At 45.0% G+C, this 18,529-nt stretch overlaps 2 non-coding genes across 2 annotated transcripts; both read left to right on the top strand.

Annotated features, from left to right (window-relative positions):
* The first annotated feature begins 4,288 nt into the window (after positions 1-4,288).
* On the top strand, positions 4,289-4,361 carry trnar-ucg (transfer RNA arginine (anticodon UCG)). The gene has a single exon. It is a non-coding gene; the product is annotated as a tRNA-Arg (tRNA).
* A 9,093-nt stretch (positions 4,362-13,454) lies between these two features.
* Positions 13,455-13,546, top strand: trnar-ucu (transfer RNA arginine (anticodon UCU)). The gene is given in 2 exon segments: positions 13,455-13,491; positions 13,511-13,546. It is a non-coding gene; the product is annotated as a tRNA-Arg (tRNA).
* Positions 13,547-18,529: the final 4,983 nt, after the last annotated feature.

Below are 18,529 nucleotides of genomic sequence, written 5' to 3'. Positions count from 1 at the left end.
GGGGTCAGGACGCAGGCGGGTGTAGATGGGGGGGCAACAGACCCTGCCCGGAGGCCGCCTGGAGACGAGGTGGATTTGGCCTTAGGGTCCAGCCTTGATGACGTTGGCCCGGATTTAGTCTCCCAAGCCGAGAGCGTCGTGTCAGACGACGGCTTCCTGAGACCCGCCTGCCGCTCTACCGCATCCCTGCTCGCTGGCAGGGCGAGAGCGAAGGAGAGCACGCCTGGGTCCTCCCTCCTGGGCCACAAGCAGATCTCCTCAGACTCAGATTTAGAAAGAGAAATAGGACCAAGACTGCAACACAGGAAGAAAGCACAGGACAGTAAACCGGGGAGAGTAACTCGGAGAGCAAGGAAATGAAAATAAAACCATCTATATTAACTATCATAATGATTATTATAACGTCACTGAACATCAGGGGGGTAAGGGCAATAGAAAAAATTAAGGACATACTAAACAACACACACTCAGACATCCTCTGCCTGCAAGAGGTACGATGGAGCACCGACCTGTTGGAAACGGTGAAAAAACACTGGGGAGGGGACATTTTTTATGCCCCTGGACCCACGGGCCAGGCAGGCGCAGCAATCCTGTGCAAACCGGGCCTCCCCTACGATGTGTCCTGCGTACATGCTGGCGACGGGGGCCGGCTGGTCGTGGCAGATCTGGGGAAGAACAGAGAGAAGCTAAGAATCATGAGCATTTACGGAAGTAATGAGGAAACAGAAAGGAAAGAATTTATTAGGAAAAAATTAAATAAATGGATAACTGGAAAATGCGTGTTGGTGGGAGATTTTAACATTATTTTAACAGCAAACGATACCTCAAACAGCAATACACTGAAAAATGACGTCAGCAGGCAAGAGCTCAACCACCTAATTTCAACCCGTAACCTCGCAGACATCTGGCGAACACTCAACCCGGACACTAGGGACTACTCCAGGAGGCAGATAGTCAGAGGGGAGCTGAAGCAATCGCGCATCGACCTGGCTTTGGTGTCGCCTGGAGTAGTCCCCATCATAAACTCAGTCAAATACATACAGAACAGATGGAGCGATCACTCACTTCTCCAGATCCAAATACGGATGGCCGGCAGGTCCAGGAATGGGGGGTTATGGATTTTAAATAGCAGTATTTTAAAAGACGAAACATTCATTAACAAAACTAGAAAATTTTTGAACGATGTGCGAGAGGAAATGATAGAAAATGATGACTTACTGGGATGGTGGGAGGGAGTGAAGGAAAGAGTCAAAAAGTTGTGCATCAGATACTGCAAACGGAAAAAGTGGGAGGAAAAGCAGGAAGAGAGGGAACTGCTTGAAATAATCCAGACGGAACAGAAAAAGATGGAAAAGGACCCAAAAAGAGACATAACAGCTCTGTCAGTGGCTCAGTCCAAGCTACACAACATAACTGTGAACAAATGCAAGGCGGCAGCGATCAGGGCGAAGGCGGAGTACTTAATAGAGGGCGAAAAATCCACCGCATTTTTTCTGGGCATGGAAAAACAAAAACAACAAAGGGCATATATAAAAGAGATAATCAACAAAGAGGGAAAAACTGTTAGTGAAATCGAAGATGTGCTTTTTGCAGCGCAGGATTTCTATAAAGAACTGTTCACCAGCCAAAACATCAGCGAAGAACACATGGACAGAAACATAGCTCACCTACACAGAACACTGGATGAAGCCGATAGAGGGATCTGTGACTCCGACCTTACCCTACAGCAACTCATGGTAGCCATTGATGGGCTTAACAGCAATAGAAGCCCAGGATGGGACGGCCTGACGGCCGAGTTTTATAAGGTATTCAAATTACAACTGGCCCCCATCCTACTGGCGATCTACACAGAAATAGAAAAGAAGGGAAAAACAACTGAAAACTTTTCAAAAGGGGTCATAACACTGGTGTTTAAAAAGAAAGGGGAGGAAAATAAACTGGAAAACTACAGACCAATCAGCCTACTGAACACTGACTATAAAATTCTGGCGAAAACACTGGCAAATAGGTTAAAACAGGTGATAGAGGGGGTGGTGGGTCCTGGTCAGGCGTACGGCGTGCCGGGCAGAGACATCTCGGACTCTGTCCTGGCCGTCAGGTGCCTGATCAGACACATGTGCACAACCGGGGGTTTTTTGATTAGCATCGACTTTGAAAAAGCGTTTGACCGTGTTGAGCACGCCTTTTTGTGGCGAGTCCTGGAAAGGCTGGGGTTCGGAGAGCGGTACATTAAATGGATCAGGACTTTGTACAGCGGGGCCACCAGCTGCGTTAAAGTGAATGGCATGTGCAGCGGTGCGTTCTCGCTGGGCAGGTCCATCCGACAGGGATGCCCGCTGTCTGCCATGCTTTTCACCCTGGTCACGGAGCCTCTGGCGGCAGCGGTCAATGGTGACGAGGGCATCCAGGGCGTAGAGGTGGGTGATTCTGCGTACTGCAAAATAGTGCAGTATGCAGATGACACAAATATCACAGTGGTGGATAAAGATAGCGCTCAGAGGGTGGTGGGAAAAGTAAAATCATACTGTGAGGCATCGGGAGCTAAAATGAACACAAAAAAGACACAAATCATGAGGTGTGGGGTGGAGCAAAGCACGGTGAACACATGGGGGTTCCAGGACACGGGAGATATGGTTAAAATACTGGGAGTATGGATGGGGAAGAACGAAGAGAAGGCAAACGAAAAGAACTGGGAGGGAGTGCAGGGAAAAATGCAAAAGGTAATAAACATGTGGAAACAGAGAAGGATGGGGATAAAAGGGAAGGTCACTGTCATAAACTCACTAGTGCTCTCTTTGGTGAACCATGTGCTGGCTGTCTGTCCCCTGTCTCCGCAGCGGGAAAAGAACATCAACGAGGTCATCGGCAGCTTCCTGTGGGGGTCAAAGATGAACCAGGTAGCCCACGATGTCATGATCCAGCCGGAGGACAAAGGCGGCCTGAGGCCAGTCAGCTTAGACTGCAGAAAACACGCACTAAGAGTCAAACTGGTCAAAAAAATCATAACACCCGACAGCAACAGTTTCATATGGAAACACTTTCTCATGCAGGACCTGCATCTCGGGCCGCCTTTGGGCCTCTGGGCACTCTGCCAGAGGCGCTCCTCCGTGAGCGCGGGGGTGACCGACCCTCTGGCGGAGGAGATCATGACAGCGTGGGCTGGGTTGAGGCCTCTGCTGGAGGCTGGGGTGGACAACGTCCTCCAGGCGAGGGCGCAGCCCCTCTTCAATAACCCAGAGATTACCTGGGGAGGGAAGGAGGTGGTCTGCGCCGTGATGGAGAGGGCTGGTTTAGTCAGGCTGGGGGACGTTGTCACCCAAGCCGGTGGCCTCGATGCTGCGGAGATCCTGACCATTCTGAGGAAGAAGGGGGTGAGGCACGGGAAAGGTGCAATCCAGGAGGTGTGTGCTAAGCTGGCTGCCTCCATCCCTCAGCGGTGGCTTAAGCTGCTGGGTCAGAAGAGGCAGCCAGCACCAACTAACGGGAATGTGTGCGAGTTCTCTCTCCCGCAGGCCGGAGCCAACCTTAGTGACATCACGACGAAGGCCCTCTACCAGATGTTTGTCCACGGTAGACGGAGAGCCCCAGCAGCTGACCGGGCGTGGGGGAGGGCCTTCCCCGGCCTGCGGGGAGAACGTATCTGGGCCACCCTAAGGAGGAGCACAGCCCCTGGCAATGTCTATAACACCGACTTCAGACAAAGACACAGAAAGACACACCCTGGGATCGTGCTGCATCAGATAAACAAGGAGGTCTTTGCCAGGGGCTGTGCTATCTGCGGAGCAGCGGAGGAAACCATAGAGCACATGTTCCTGGACTGTCCGGCGCTCACCCCCTTTCTTAGGAGGCTGAGAGCCCTCCTCAAGGATGGAACAGGCATGGCATGGGAGGAGGAGGAAGAGTGGAGACTGTTCCTCCTCTTTGGGGACACATCCAACTACAAGAACAATACAATAATCAACCTAACTGGACAATTCGCAAAGCATGCAATATACATCACAAGAAACACTAAACTGAAGGAAAACCGGAAACTGAACACCTGGGATTTTTTCACATTGACACTAAAACAATATGTAAGAGCACTGGTGGGTAGGGGAGCACGCCTTCGGGCAAAGAGTTTGGAGGGGCACAATTTATTTTACATAGAGAATGAAATCGTGTAGTTTTGTTTCTGAAAATATTTTTTTTGAGGTATCCTCTTAGGACACGAATGAATTATTGTATTTTGTTTTTTGTTTTCTGTAAATATTTTAAATGAATATTTTAATAAATAAAAGATAAAAAAAAAAACCACGTGGCCTAATGGATAAGGCGTCTGACTTCGGATTAGAAGATTGAGGGTTCGAGTCCCTTCGTGGTTGAGGTTTTATACAGGTATGAAATGAGCCAACTTCTATCTGTGGTTTATCCACAACCTTTAGTGGGTCTACTACTACACTACTACGCCAGTTTGGAGTCGCCCTCGGAACCTGAGACCCTCCTCCTTCTCTCCTGATAACTGTCTGTCTTGATGGGTTCCCTCAGTGTGCAGGGGTGATGGATGGGAGTCATATTCCCATTATTGCTCCTGAGGATAACCATGCTGACTATTTTTTATTTATTCAACATCTGTCCAGTCAGCAGTCTTCCCCATGATTGTGTCTGCTTTGCAGGTGTTTTGAGTTCATCATCTGATCACAGTGTGACATCATTAGTTTATAATATTGAACTTTTCCACAATATTCTCATTTATGGAGATGCACCTGTACATGGTGGCTGATTATGATAACAAACTAATGAAGTGCTGTGAAAATGAGTCAAATATAAAAACATGAGACAGTGGGGACCTTGGGTGTCTCCTTCAGCCACAGACTTTTGTCCAGACAGGGGTCAGACTGTATAACATCAGTCCATCTGTACTCTAACCTCTGTACTGTATCACCATGTTTACACCCAGTGACACTGATGGGGAAACAGTACAGTGTTTTTTCTCTTAGTGCAATAACATCCTCACCTACAGTGTAATACTCAGAGTTTTTCATGATATCATAACAGGACATAATACATCTCTGTACATTTCTCATCTGTATATCTGCATGTCTTATGGTTGCTCTGTACATAGTCTTTATTTCTACTTTATCTATTGTTATGCTGCTCAGGACCTTGTTTTCATGCTGCTGTAATGGAATGGAAGGAACGCTGACAACCAACATAGGTCATAGCAGCAGTCACCTGGTGCGGTCATGTATCAGCTGGGGTGTGACGCAGTGGCTCCGTCAGTAACTATGGGCAGTGTGTACGCACCCAGACACACATCATTGGAAACCAGCTTTAATGAGAGGTGAGGGTTGCAAAAGTCAGAACAAGAGCCTGTTGACAGAAAACTCTAAAGGAGAAGGTTGCCATGTTAGAAAACGAACGAGACTTTCTGCAGAAAACCATGACCATGACATCCACTGGTAGGTCATCTGTTCTTTGAACTCAAACGTTTGAACTAGTGCCGTCACATGATTACAATTTTAATCACATTAATCACTGCGTTGCTGTATATTTATTGTGATTAAATATCACTCATTTGTTTAACCTATACTCACTGGATGAACTCAATTAAATTGAGTTTTTCCATCCAATAAATGCAGCAGAAATAGAAACAGTAAGGTGCATAACATTCCTCCAGGACATAAACCTTTGCATTTCAATATACCAAATTAAGTTGGATGAAACCCCCACATCGCTGGGCTCCTGTCTTCAGAACGTGTAAGCTGCCCTCCTATAGGGTTAAAAAACACAAACACACAACACTCATGTTGATCCTGAGCATCACATAAACATGTGAATCTTTCATTAATATTGAAGTTCCTCCTTTGTTCTGGGAAACTTACAGAAGCTTCTTTGAGAAGTGGTTCAGCTGGGCCATGAACTTCAATGCAGCGGCTTTATATTCCTAACCAGAAATCTTTGTTCATAACTTTACCAATGTCAAACTAAGAAGAACATTGTGTTGTTCTTCCACTGACTGAAACATGAAAAAAGAGATGTCACACATGGCTCATTGGTCTAGAGTCTGATCTCACCGTTTATAGGAACTACACTGCAGTTTTGGGCGGATTGTCTTCAGTCGATTATTTGATGATTTGGCAGGTCTGGTTTTAGATCTGCAGATTGCACCCCCTCCTACATTAGCACAGGCCACTGGTGCAGCTTTGACACCTACTGCTAGGAGGGTTTTTTTAATGCACTAAAATTGGAAAGCAGTTTTTGTGACTGGGGGACAGGACACAGAAAAGCAGGGCTCTCTGATAAGGTGGACCAATGTGACCTCTAGTGTGACATGTGGTGCCCTCAGTGACACCATGAGCTTCTTTTGGGTGTCGCCTCTTTAACCGGGGTCAGATTTAATGTGGCAACGGCGCCCTTAGCAACGCGGCGGGTCCATGGAGACAAACAACAGTCCGAGTAGTGAGGGAATGCTGGGCTGCACGGTTAACAGACACGAAGAAAGAAATCTGATTAAACTGCATGTTTGAGGACTTTTTATGGGCTCACTTCATACCGCTGCTGTGAGGTGAAGATGGGATGCCTAAGCTCGACGCACACGGCGGTTGAGCCGCTGGTAGGCGCGGAGGTGCAGGAGGTAGGCTCGGTGTGTGGAGACGTGTTACAGAGATTTACGTACTGTATCCTACCAATGATTTAGCTGCTGATTCTCATTCATTATTAACCAAAACTAGCAACTCTAAGTGAGAAACTTCTGCTAACTCATACAACACTATCAATAAAATCAGTCAATCAAATTACAGGATGGAACATAAATGTGAATAAATGGCCCTTAAAATGATCACATCATAGTGCTAATATTTATGTTTTAAAACATGTCACTAACAAAAGGATAAGTTGAATTAAACAATTTAATACTTAATAATCTTGGCCTTTGCCTGAGTATTGGCAGCTCTTGGGGATTTTATGCTTCATGATTGTATCTTTGTTTTATTGTATTTTACTGCAGTTTGTCTCTTTTATGTATTTTATTAGTTTGAGTTTATTTCATGTATTTTAATGTTAAGCACTTTGGTGGGCAATGCCCTTATAAATGTGATATATAAATAAAACGGGCATTGACATAATAATAAACCTTAAAATGTTTGTAGACTAACCTGAATTAAAAAAACTACAAATGAATTTAGTGTTAGATTTAGTTAAATATAAATTATACCTGTCCTCTGAAATGAAAGCGTGACAGATTTTCTCTGGTTCTACATTTACACCAGCAAAAATTGGCAAAATTTACTTCAATCTCTTTGTAGTGTATCGTTGTTGTTGCTGAGTTACTGTATTCATGACAATATGTCAACACAATGATGATGTCACCATGACAACGTCACGTCTGGGATTCAGGATGCTGTCAAATTGTGATAATGTGTGTGTGTGTGTGCTGCCAGGAGGAAACTAAAAGTAAACTCAGCGGTCGTAGGGACTCTGCTGTGTCGAAGGGCACTGCGGACAGCGGGGTGGTGATGGAGAACACAGAGATCCCCAACTTACCCGACACAGTGCCCAGTAACCTTCCTCCTCTAACATCAGTGAGCGTCACAGAAAGTGAGGGAAACAAAGAAACACAGCACAGTGAGGATGTGCTCCACACAGGCTGGAGAGAGAAAACATGTGTCTTAAAATGTGTTTATGTTCTGTCTGCTGCTCCAGGTCAGCTGCTGCAAAATGGCACAGAACAGAACCGTCCAAAGGCCAGAGAGATCCTGGAGGAACTGATGCAGCAGGGAATCATCATAGAAGGGCAGAGAGAGGCCGGCAGTGGCGCAGGAGAGGCCTACAGCATCATGGTGGGCACCTGGTTAGCATGCTTCATTCACAATATCAATATGCTATGATAAAATATGTAACATTGTGTGTGTGTGTGTGTCAGCTGGATGACAGTGAAGGGTTCCGGCGAAGGTACCCTGCCAGACTTAAGTCTCTGAGGGGCAAAAAAGCTCCCTGCACCAGAGAACAGATTGATGAGAAGATGAGGCTCGCTGATGAGAGACGCAAGGTAGTGTGTGTGTGTGTGTGTACTAACCACCTTCTTCTAATGTCTTCTCTCTCACATGCTTGATATTTCAGTCAAAGGAAGATACGCTCAAAACACGTTTAAGAGCCAAGTCTGCGCGTATTCGTGGCCCCGCTCCTGTCTGCACCACTGAGGAGGATGAAGATGCAACCATTACCCCTGTGGTGCCACTGCAGTTACCTGTCAGTCCTGACAGACAGATTGGTCAAAAAGCTGGTGAGGAAGGAGGGTGGGTGAGAGACGCTGGAGGTGACGACAGGGAAAAAAGTGGCCCCGCTCCTGTCTGCACCACTGAGGGGGATGAAGATGCAACCATTACCCCTGTGGGGCTGCTGCAGTTACCTGTCAGTCCTGACAGACAGATTGGTCAAAAAGCTGGTGAGGAAGGAGGGTGGGTGAGAGACGCTGGAGGTGACGACAGTGGCCTTCCTCCTGTCTGCATCACATAAACCCAATAGTGGATTGGGTTCATTCTCTGGAATGTTGAATTAAAATAAACGTTGTTCTCGGACCTGCAGGACTTTGTAGTCACTTCAGCTGGACACGCATCAGAAAGTCTCACCTACGCTTACTACGTGGCCGGTTGTGGTGAAACGGCCACTTCATAGGACGTGAGCCAAACTCAAACATTTTGCACTGTGAAGACTCCTCTTTAAGATATATATTGTTTGCAGGTAAATAGACAGGATGTCATTAAGCATCAGCACTTTAATGGAGGTAACATTATTATATATATTTGCATTTAGGAGGGATCAGTCTGGCACTGAAAGTACTCCTGAACCACGTGCTGCTGAGGAACAGGAGTACTTTCAGTAGCCAGACTGATCCCTCCTAAATGCACCACTGAGTGCCACTGGAGGTCATTCCTTTCTGTGGCCATCAAACTGTACAACTCCTCCCTCTGAGATCAGACAATCTAACGCACTGTCTTGTAGTTATACCCATATTGGATTTATAGTAGACAAGATTTTACTGCACACAGTTTTAGTTGTATTATATATGACTATCAGTCTTCACTTGCCTGGATTTTACTTGAATGTTTATTAACGTTTAGAATTTCTAACCTGTTTTATTTTTATTTTACTCTTACTACTCCTGTTGGACTTGAGATGGCGCTGTTTCATTTCCCTGTAGATGAGCTACTAGGAAAAGTCTGAGTAACATGAGGAAGTGCCTTATGTGAAAAGACATTAAAAACTTATTTATGAATAAAGTTCCAGCTTTTCTTTAACTGTAAGTGTGTACAGTGGCAGTGTGTGAAGATATATGTGCTACAAAAGGATGCTGAATATGAATGAAATGTGATAAATTAAGAGGGAAAGATTACTATTTTAGGGGATATAACAACTCATATTACACACTGCTCAGAGACTGACCCACTAGTGTAACCTGATATTTTAATATTTGTTTTAACTTACGCTTAAAAGTAACTTTAAAGTTATACAAATATTGGGTAGAGTAACAGTATTTCCCTCTGAAATTTACGTGAACATAACAGAAAAATGGAGAAGTTCCTCTCCCTATATTGAACACACAGTGCATATTTGACCATTTATCTATGTCATCTATGTCTTCAGGTTGGTTGTAGCCACACACACACAAGTGGAAGCTGTCAGGAAGCTGCACCTGTCTGTGGAGCATCTGTCCTCTGAGCTGCTGCCTGTCTGTTGGACAGGATGGATCTCAGTAACAGTTCAATCATGAGAGACTCAGCGAACTGAATGAGAAATATTTATTAAGTACAAAGTTTGAATGTGCATCGACGTCCTAGACCCCGTCGTGAGGACCACATCCGAAAAGGGGGGAAAACGCAAGAAGAGAGGCCGCTGGATCAGAAGATGAAACGCACTAAAAAAAACTGGGTGGGGTTAGAGGCAGCGCTTTTAGGAATGGGTCCCAAATGTATTTAGTTAGACAGCAGAGTTACCAAGAAGAGCTGGCAACACCTGATGCTATCCGTGGGACAATCCGCTCCATGTCACAGCCCTCTTAACTGACATCTACCTCCAGGCTGCTTCAGTATTATCACTTTTGTCGAGTTTTTTTGTTTGTTTTCTCCCGAGAAAGTCACAGAGCCAGCTGATCTTTTGCTTTCCTCTCCACACACGTATCGATAAGGAGACTTTGCACTATAATTAGGGCCCGAGCACCGAATGGTGCAAGAGCCCTACTGAAACCTTAGAGATTGTTATTATTAAGACGCAAGCGGGCCGGATGTGGCCCGCGGGCCGTACTTTGCCCAGGTCTGCCCTAGACCAACGAGCCACATGTGACTTCTTGCTTTTCATGTTTCAGTTGGTGGAAGAACAACACAAAGCACATGTTTTTCTTAGTTTGACATTGGTAAAGATATGTACAAAGATTTCTGGTTAGGAATATATAGTGTTGAACAGGGACTTGAACCCTGGGCCCTCAGATTAAAAGTCTGATTTCCTGCAAGATCCACCCACAGAAATCCTGAACACATAAAACTCAGATTCCCAACCAGAATAGTAGCAGAACTGAAGACACCACTTGGAGGAGTGTCTTCAAAAACCAATCCTTGAGTCCAATGTACCAACCAGCACACAGTAAGTGAAACAGGCATGTCCACGCTTCAACAATGAAAACACAGATTGGCCGTATGGGGATCGAGCTAATCGGTCGAGCCCTATTGATTAAATGATGTTATGATGTTATTCAGGAATTCTGCCTATCATTCCGGAATACTGATGTCTATATTGGAATGCTACTGTTTATTCTGGATTTCTGCATTTCATTCCAAAATTTTGTCTTTCATTATGGACTGATTTTCATTCTGGAATGGTGTCTTTCATTCCGCAAATCTTTTCATTCTGTTATGCTGACTTTTGTCCTGGAATGTTGCCTTCCATTTTGGAACACACGCTTCCATGACATCACAGGCCGCTGTCAGGTTAGGGGTTTAATCCAAGACTTTTGTCTACCATTCCGGAATCCTGCCTATCATTCTGGAGTGGGTGGATGGATGTCTATTCCAGGATGCTCTCATTCTAGATTTCTGCCTTTCATTTGGGAATGCTTTCTTCCATTCTGGGATGCTTTTCATTCCAGAATGATGTCTTGCTGACTTCTGTTCCACTATACAGAGTGTTAATCGGGAATTCTGCCTGTCATTCCGGAATACTGATGTCTATTCTGGAATGCTGCCACTTAATCTGGATTACTGCCTTTCATTCCGGAAATTTGAATTTCATTCTGGAATGCTTTTCATTCTGAAATGCTGCCTTTCATTCTGCAAGTCTGCTTTTCGTCCAAGGCGCTGTGTTAAGGTTGCAGTCTCCACTGGAGGACAATCCTGAGACAGAAACTGGTACACCCAAAGGATAAAACTCCCAGGGAGAAACACAGCAATATCATATATGCAGTCCAGTGCAGTGAGGAATGCTCTGATCTGTACATTGGAGAAACTAAACAACCACTCCACAGAAGAATGGCTCAGCACAGGAGAGCCACCTCCTCAGGACAAGACTCAGCTGTTCACCTCCACCTCAAAGACAAAGGACACTCCTTTGAGGACAACAATGTTCACATTTTAGACAGAGAGGAAGTCAAGGAAGCCATCTATGTTAAGCTGGTAAAACCTTCTCGAGGTGGTGGCCTCATCTTTTTACCACATACAAAGCAGTTATTTCATCCATTCCCAGGAAGTTTCACTCCAAGTCACATGCTAACAGCAAGAACAATGGGCTGTCTACCAGCAGTCTCATAGTCGTTAGCCAGTCGTTAGACACACCTGGCACAGGCAGCCAGATCATCACAGGTAACTATGGAAACATTTAGTGCTATTGTTTGTGAGTTTTATCCAGACCACCCACTGAGGTCTGCAACCACATATAAACCATGTTTCCCCACCAACAGATCAACAACTGATGAAGCTGCTTGGATGAGCAGCGAAACCTCTTCAGGAAAACTCTACAAGTCCAGACGCCTTGCTTCAATCTTCTCTACAAACATGCCAAAGCAAACAGTTTTTACCAACAATGTTACACACTGAGTTTTGAAGGTCTTAACCACTAGTCTTAAATTGGAATGTTTACGACATGTGTGAAAAATTGTAATTCACGCGTGTTATTACCCATAGACTCCCATGTTAAAATGTCCAACTTCACAGCAGAAATGAACATGTTTACAGCCTGGTACAAAAAAACTTTTGTAGAGGGAAGGGGGAGAGAGTGGGGCACAGCAGGCAGAGAGTTCAGCTTCCTGACAGCCTGGTGGATGAAGCTGTCCCTCAGTCTGCTGGTCCTGGCCCCGCCTGCGCAGTCTCTTTCCTGATGGCAGCAGACTAAAGAAGCGGTGTGAAGGGTGGGTGGGGTCTCCTGTGATGCGGAGGGCCTTTCGGGTGAGACAGCTGTCGTAGAGGTCTTGGAGGGAGGGGAGAGGGACGCTGATGATCCTCTCAGCTGCTCTCACTATGCGATGAAGCGTCTTCCTGCAGGTGGCGGTGCAGGCTCTGTACCACAGTGATGCAGCTGGACAGGATGCTCTCAACAGCCCCTCTGTAGAAGGTGCACAGGATGGAGGGAGGGGCTCTGGCTCTTTTGAGCTTGCGGAGGAAGTAGAGGCGCTGCTGTGCCTTCTTGGTCAGGAATGCAGTGTTGTTAGTCCAGGAGAGGTCCTCAGTGATGTGCACACCCAGGAACCCCGTCGATGGTCAGAGGGGTGTGCTGACTGTGTGCTCTCCTGTAGTCCACAACCATCTCCTTTGTCTTCTCCACATTCAGGGAGAGGTTGTGGTCTCTGCACCACTCGGCCAGAAGGTGCACCTCATTCCTGTAGTTTGTTTCATCTCCACCGGAGATGAGACCCACCACAGTTGTGTCGTCCACAAACTTCACAAAGATGTTGGAGTTGTGTATCTTTGAAGAAGAACTTGTTTCTGTCACAGCTTTTGCCTTAAACATAAGCATCTTGTTTGAAGACAAACTTTGACAAACATTGAAGGCCAGTGTTTGGAGTAGTTGTTTGGTTTCTCCATTGTACAGAACAGAGCATGCCGCACTGCACTGGACTGCATATATCCAGGGGTGGCAGTAAAAAAAAGCAGCTTCCCTGAGGGGAAAATCAGTGATGCTGTAACCTCTGTTATGCTGACTTTTTAAAAAAATACTTTAATAATCCCAGAAGGGAAATTGCTTAAAGCTGCTGCCAAGCAGTGTCATACAATGACCAGCACTGGAGGCAATGTGGGTAAAGGACACACAACCCTGCTCTACCACTGAGCCACTGCTGATGTTAGCTTCCCTTCTGGACTGCTGACTTGCCAGAATACTGACTGTTACTCCTGAATTCTACGTATAATTCCGGAATACTGATGACTATTCTGGAATGCTGCTGCTTATTCCGGATTTCTGCCTTTCATTCGAGGACAAAAAACAGACTTCTTTGTGGCTCTGTGGCACAATGGATAGCGCATTGGACTTCTAGTTAAACACAGGAGAAGTGATTCAAAGGTTGTGGGTTCAAGTCCCACCAGAGTCAAAGTGCCTTTTAACTTCCTGTGGCGCCTTCCTTCAGGGTGGATACAGCTCCCATCCTGAGAGCTAGAAAAAAAGGACTGCACTCAGACATCCTGGAAAACAGCGTCGCTGCCCCCGGCTTTGTGACTGTACAGGTGGACAGAGATCTGACTGGTGTGAGATTTTGCTTGGCACAGAGGCAGCTAATAAACTGAAAAGGAGAACAGAAGATCTCTCAGCTGACATTCAGGCACAGCTGCTGGATAGACTGCGATCATGTAAGAAATGTTCCTTTCAGTTGGATGAATCGACAGAGCAGAGCATCTCCAGTGCTGCTCAGTTGATAGTTTTGGTGTGCTATCCCTGGAAAGGAGATATTTTGGAAGACTCCCTGTTCTGCAAGTTATTGCATAGCTAAAGTCTGTCAATCCAGAGATTAAAGCTGCTCACTGTATGCTGCTGAACATGAGGCACTGCTGGATCACTCTGAGGTGCGATGGCTGTCGCAATGGCTGCAGCACAGAGCTCAAACTGTACCGACCAGCTCAGAGGAGAAGAAGAAGGAGCAACATCACATCAGGAAGGCCCTGCAAACCTGTGGCTATCCCAGCTGGGCTGTCATCAAAGACCCACAGACAACAAGACAAAGACAACAACTGGCTGAGGAAGAACATTGTCACTGCAGAACTGAAGAAGCTACTCGGGGGAGTGTTGGTCCCACTTAAGATTAAAATTTAGGGTGTTTTCACACTTGCTCCCTTGCGGCCCTCTAAACGAATGCAGATCGATGACTCAGGATTTTTTGCTCTATTTAACCCTAACTCTATTTTCCCTGAATGTGCAGTAATTTAACCAGAAAACACAGGAGAAAGCCGACATTCTGCTTCAAGTGAAAACTACCCAGACTTCAGTGCAGTGGAGGAGTCTGAGAGCTCTAGTGGACCTGGTGTGAACAGAAAGAGGACTAAATTACATAAAACCAGTGACCCTGACATGATTTGAACATGCAACCTTCTGATCTGGACTCAGACGTGCTACCATTGCTCCATGAGGTCTGTTCACAGCTTCTGCTCTTCCAAGGACTCAGTTTAGCATGACATGATTAGCTTGATGTTCATATATGTGTTACTCATTATTACTAGATGAGCTGCACTGAAACATCCAAGCCACCACGTCCCAGCACATATCAGAGATGCAGAACAGATGGAACAGTCTTATGGAGTGATGGAGGCCATGAAGCCTCCTAAAGCTTTGAATGGAGCTGAAGTCATGATGCACTGACCTTTCTTTTTATATAATGTCTCATAAGTATTTGTTATAATATTGCCCCAAAAAGTCAGCCACACTTGTGTGAAACCAGCCTGTCCAGTTAGGATCAACACTGATTGTGAATCAGTTTCAGCTACTGTTGTGCAAATGGAACAGACAACAGGTGGAAATGAGAGGCAGTTATCAAGACAGCCCTATAAAGGAGGTATGTGTTATAATACTTTAATAAATTATGTCTTCAGCTACTTTTATACTCATTATTAATCCCAGATTAAGGTGTCATTTAGGAGAGAGATTTAAATTATATCTTTATGTAACTTCTCCTTCTGATACACTCTGATAGTTATTCAGTTACAACATGCTGACTGGAAATCTACAAAATGAGCCCTGAATTTTTAGAGAAAGTAGAAAGGACACCAGTATTACTGTCCAAACTAAACTAAAGGTTCCACTGAGATTTGAACTCAGATCGCTGGAGTCAAAGTCTTTTGCTGGAGTCATTTACAGGATTAATCTTTATTCCAACTTAGACCCTGTAAACAGCTGTCTGCTCAAACTCCCAGCAGCAATCATTCTAGAACTGAGACCAAATCATCAACCGCAAGCTCTACTTCCGACTGTATCCTGGGGAAGCCACTCCACGCCTGTATGGACTCCCCAAGATACACAAGGAAGGAGTCCCCCTCTGCCTCCTTCAGGTGATGCTTTATGGCCTCTGATGTCACCTGGAGATAGTGGAGAAAAAACAGACAAAAGAAGTGAAAGAGGAGCACGACAACTAGAACAAGAACAACAAAAAGTTTCAATTACAATTAGGAAAACGATCAGAAAGTTGAAAATGATGACAGGTATGATCTCTGCCAGATCCCCACCTTTGACTCCTGGAGAGTCTGAACGAGCTCCTCATTGTCAAGTATATTCCCCTTAGAGTTAGAGAGAAGCTCAACAATGCGGTCCTCGATATCTTTCAGCTGATTGCGGTCAGCGTTGATGCGAACAATCAGCTTATTGCTCTGTTCCTCAAGATGTGGACTCTCAAGATGCACCACATCACTTTAAAGAGAGAAACAAGTTGCAGGGTAATTGTAATTTTCAAGGGTTTTGGAGGTAGAGAAAGGAGAAGAAAGGGGGGAAAAGAGAAGGAAAAGGGTAAAGTTGTGAATGTGAGTCTTAAAGTTTGGTTAGAATTCAATATCTGTCTTGTGTCTACCTGAGCAGTTGGTCCTCCAGGCCAGACTCAGTCACAGTGAAATTGATGATTGTAACTTTAATACATTTCTGGAAAACAGAAAAAAATGTACATGCCAAAAGACACATTTTACATCAATCGAAGCCAGGATCACACACACTACAATTCTAATGAAACACTCATTAATTTATGAAGATTTAACTGTCATGTCACTCTGCATCATCAGTGCCTTTGTTTTTTCTGTCTAACAAAAACGCTCCTCAGACTTATTCTGCCGTTACAGTCACCATGCAACCCCTGGTTTGAATAAACACTGGAGTAAACCCTTGCATTCACAGGGTCCTTCTGCTCTCCTGGCTGGTGTTGAACAAAAGGGCATTGCACACAGGTGTAGCTGGCAGGTGATTTAATGTCTGCAGAAACATGGTTTGATGCCAGGCGTTCATTATACTGCCCAATATGTAGCTTCAATGGCAGAAGGATTCACAAAGGTTCTTGTGTGCGATACTGTTTTTATTCCAAATGTGTGCTTCTTGGAAAGCACATAAATACCTATTATAGTTCATAGCCGTTTGGGATTTTGTGAGCAAAGGTTTGTTGAATGTGAATTCCAAGACTCCATAGTGACCTAACTGTCTCTGGTGCACACTTGCTGATGCCAAGTGTATTACCTACAGCATTCAAGGAAACATGATCAGACATGGAAACACAATAAAGAAGCAGTGAAAATATCTTAATTTAGTGCAAATTTGCAATGCTGAACGAGCTGGTTGGTGTCCTTTCTACTGTATGAAGGGAAGCTTGGTATTGTTGCGTTAGGTATGCTGGGGCGGAGGCCAGTCTGTGACTTTGTCTCTGACTGTGTCTGAAAGGAGGTTCTATTTTCATAGAATACATATGTCCTCTGAATTAATTTACGCCACCTGATCCTGTGGGTCGATCATAAGAGGCCAGCGACGGTCTTTGGTTACCAGGATTCCATTCTCTGTAGATACAGTGTCACAGGGCAACCCTTCAGTGTTCCACTGGAGGATGTCATATGGATCACTCAGAAAGTCGATCAGGCTGAAGGGGGAACTGATGGGTATGTTTAGCTTCTGACACTGCTTAATCCACTGGGGAACAAGAGTACACAGGGTATATGGTATTACCTGTTACTGGTTTTTCACAATATGTTTCTAAAAAAAAACTCTAGACCAGGCTCACATTGGCCATACCAGCTGCACACTTTATCACAGAGGCCCTAAAGGTTTTAAACCATCCCATCACACTGTACCTACCAGCTGTCTATGGTGGGAAGTGAAGGCTCCATAGTAGGCAATGCAGGCAGCTGCAATGCATACATTTCCCACAACACTGTTGATGTCCTGCTCAAGATTTGCAACATTTTTTTCCCAGCGTATCTGCTGTCCCCCAGAGCAGAAGTCAGTTTCCCTGCTCTGTCCAGTCGAGCCTGTGTCAGAGCCATTTTGTAGGTCCTTCATCGGATCCTCCACCTCCTTAAGTTGTTGTTGCTTTTCCCTTAGTGTTTTCTTGGTTGTATCCAGCTCTGCCTGCGTAGGTAAGGGTAGCGGGAGAAGAGTATGCAGACCAGTCACACAGAGCGGTGCATGGCAGATGAATAGCCAAAGTGACAAAGGAACAGACAGCAGAAAGACTGTGAAGAAATATTGCAAATGTGCATGTGTATCAGTAATAATAAACTGCACTCTTTATGACTGACCTGTGCTTTAACCACGTTTTCTCTTTCTTTGGAGTAAAGATCCATAGCTATGACCCACATGCACAACGACCCGCAAGCTTTGGACGCCTTCTCCACCTAAAAGCAGCACATGATAAAGTATTACACCCAGCACACTGAAACAAACTGTGTCAAATTCCATCTATTTTTTCAGAATATATATCATTAAATCTACATAGCCTACGGTACAGTGGATAAAGGATGTAAATTACATTGCCATTCCAATACTGACATTATGACATTTACTACAAAACTGCCCAAGTGTCTGAACTCTAATCTTTTTTACTTTAAGTAAAAGAAAAGATAAGAGAAGTTCTGTTGATAGATCCGATAGATCATGTCCGAATGTTGGACATGAAATTCAAACAGACCTTCTCAGGTAGGAACTCAGAGTTGTTGATGTATTTTTGCAGCTTCAGCAGGATCTGAGGTTTGCTATTATCCTTGTCATAGTCTGTCAGATGCCTAAGGAAATTGAAATCTCCCAGTAATTGCTTGGCAGAGCTCCAGTCTGGTCTGTAAAGAATAAAGCAATATTAGTGAGAAACTCTGGAAAAAATGGGGAGGTCAAAAACGGTCAATTCCCCTTGTTTCTTCTGATCCCTTCCCGAGTTGGTTTGTGAGGAAGGAGCGGATAAATTCTGGTCTCAAGATTACAATTTATTGAACAATGAGGCAGATTCTGAGTCGCAGAGCTCTGGGTTGTTGACCACAAAGAACCAAACAAGAACAACACAAGAACAGGACAACCAACAAAAACAAACAACCACACAGCAACAACGAGCAACACAACAACAACTGGACAT

The sequence above is a fragment of the Parambassis ranga genome, unplaced genomic scaffold (genome assembly GCF_900634625.1).
Source record: "Parambassis ranga unplaced genomic scaffold, fParRan2.1 scaffold_27_arrow_ctg1, whole genome shotgun sequence".
NCBI classification, from domain to species: domain Eukaryota; kingdom Metazoa; phylum Chordata; class Actinopteri; family Ambassidae; genus Parambassis; species Parambassis ranga.
This window is presented reverse-complemented; position numbering and strand designations above follow the sequence as displayed.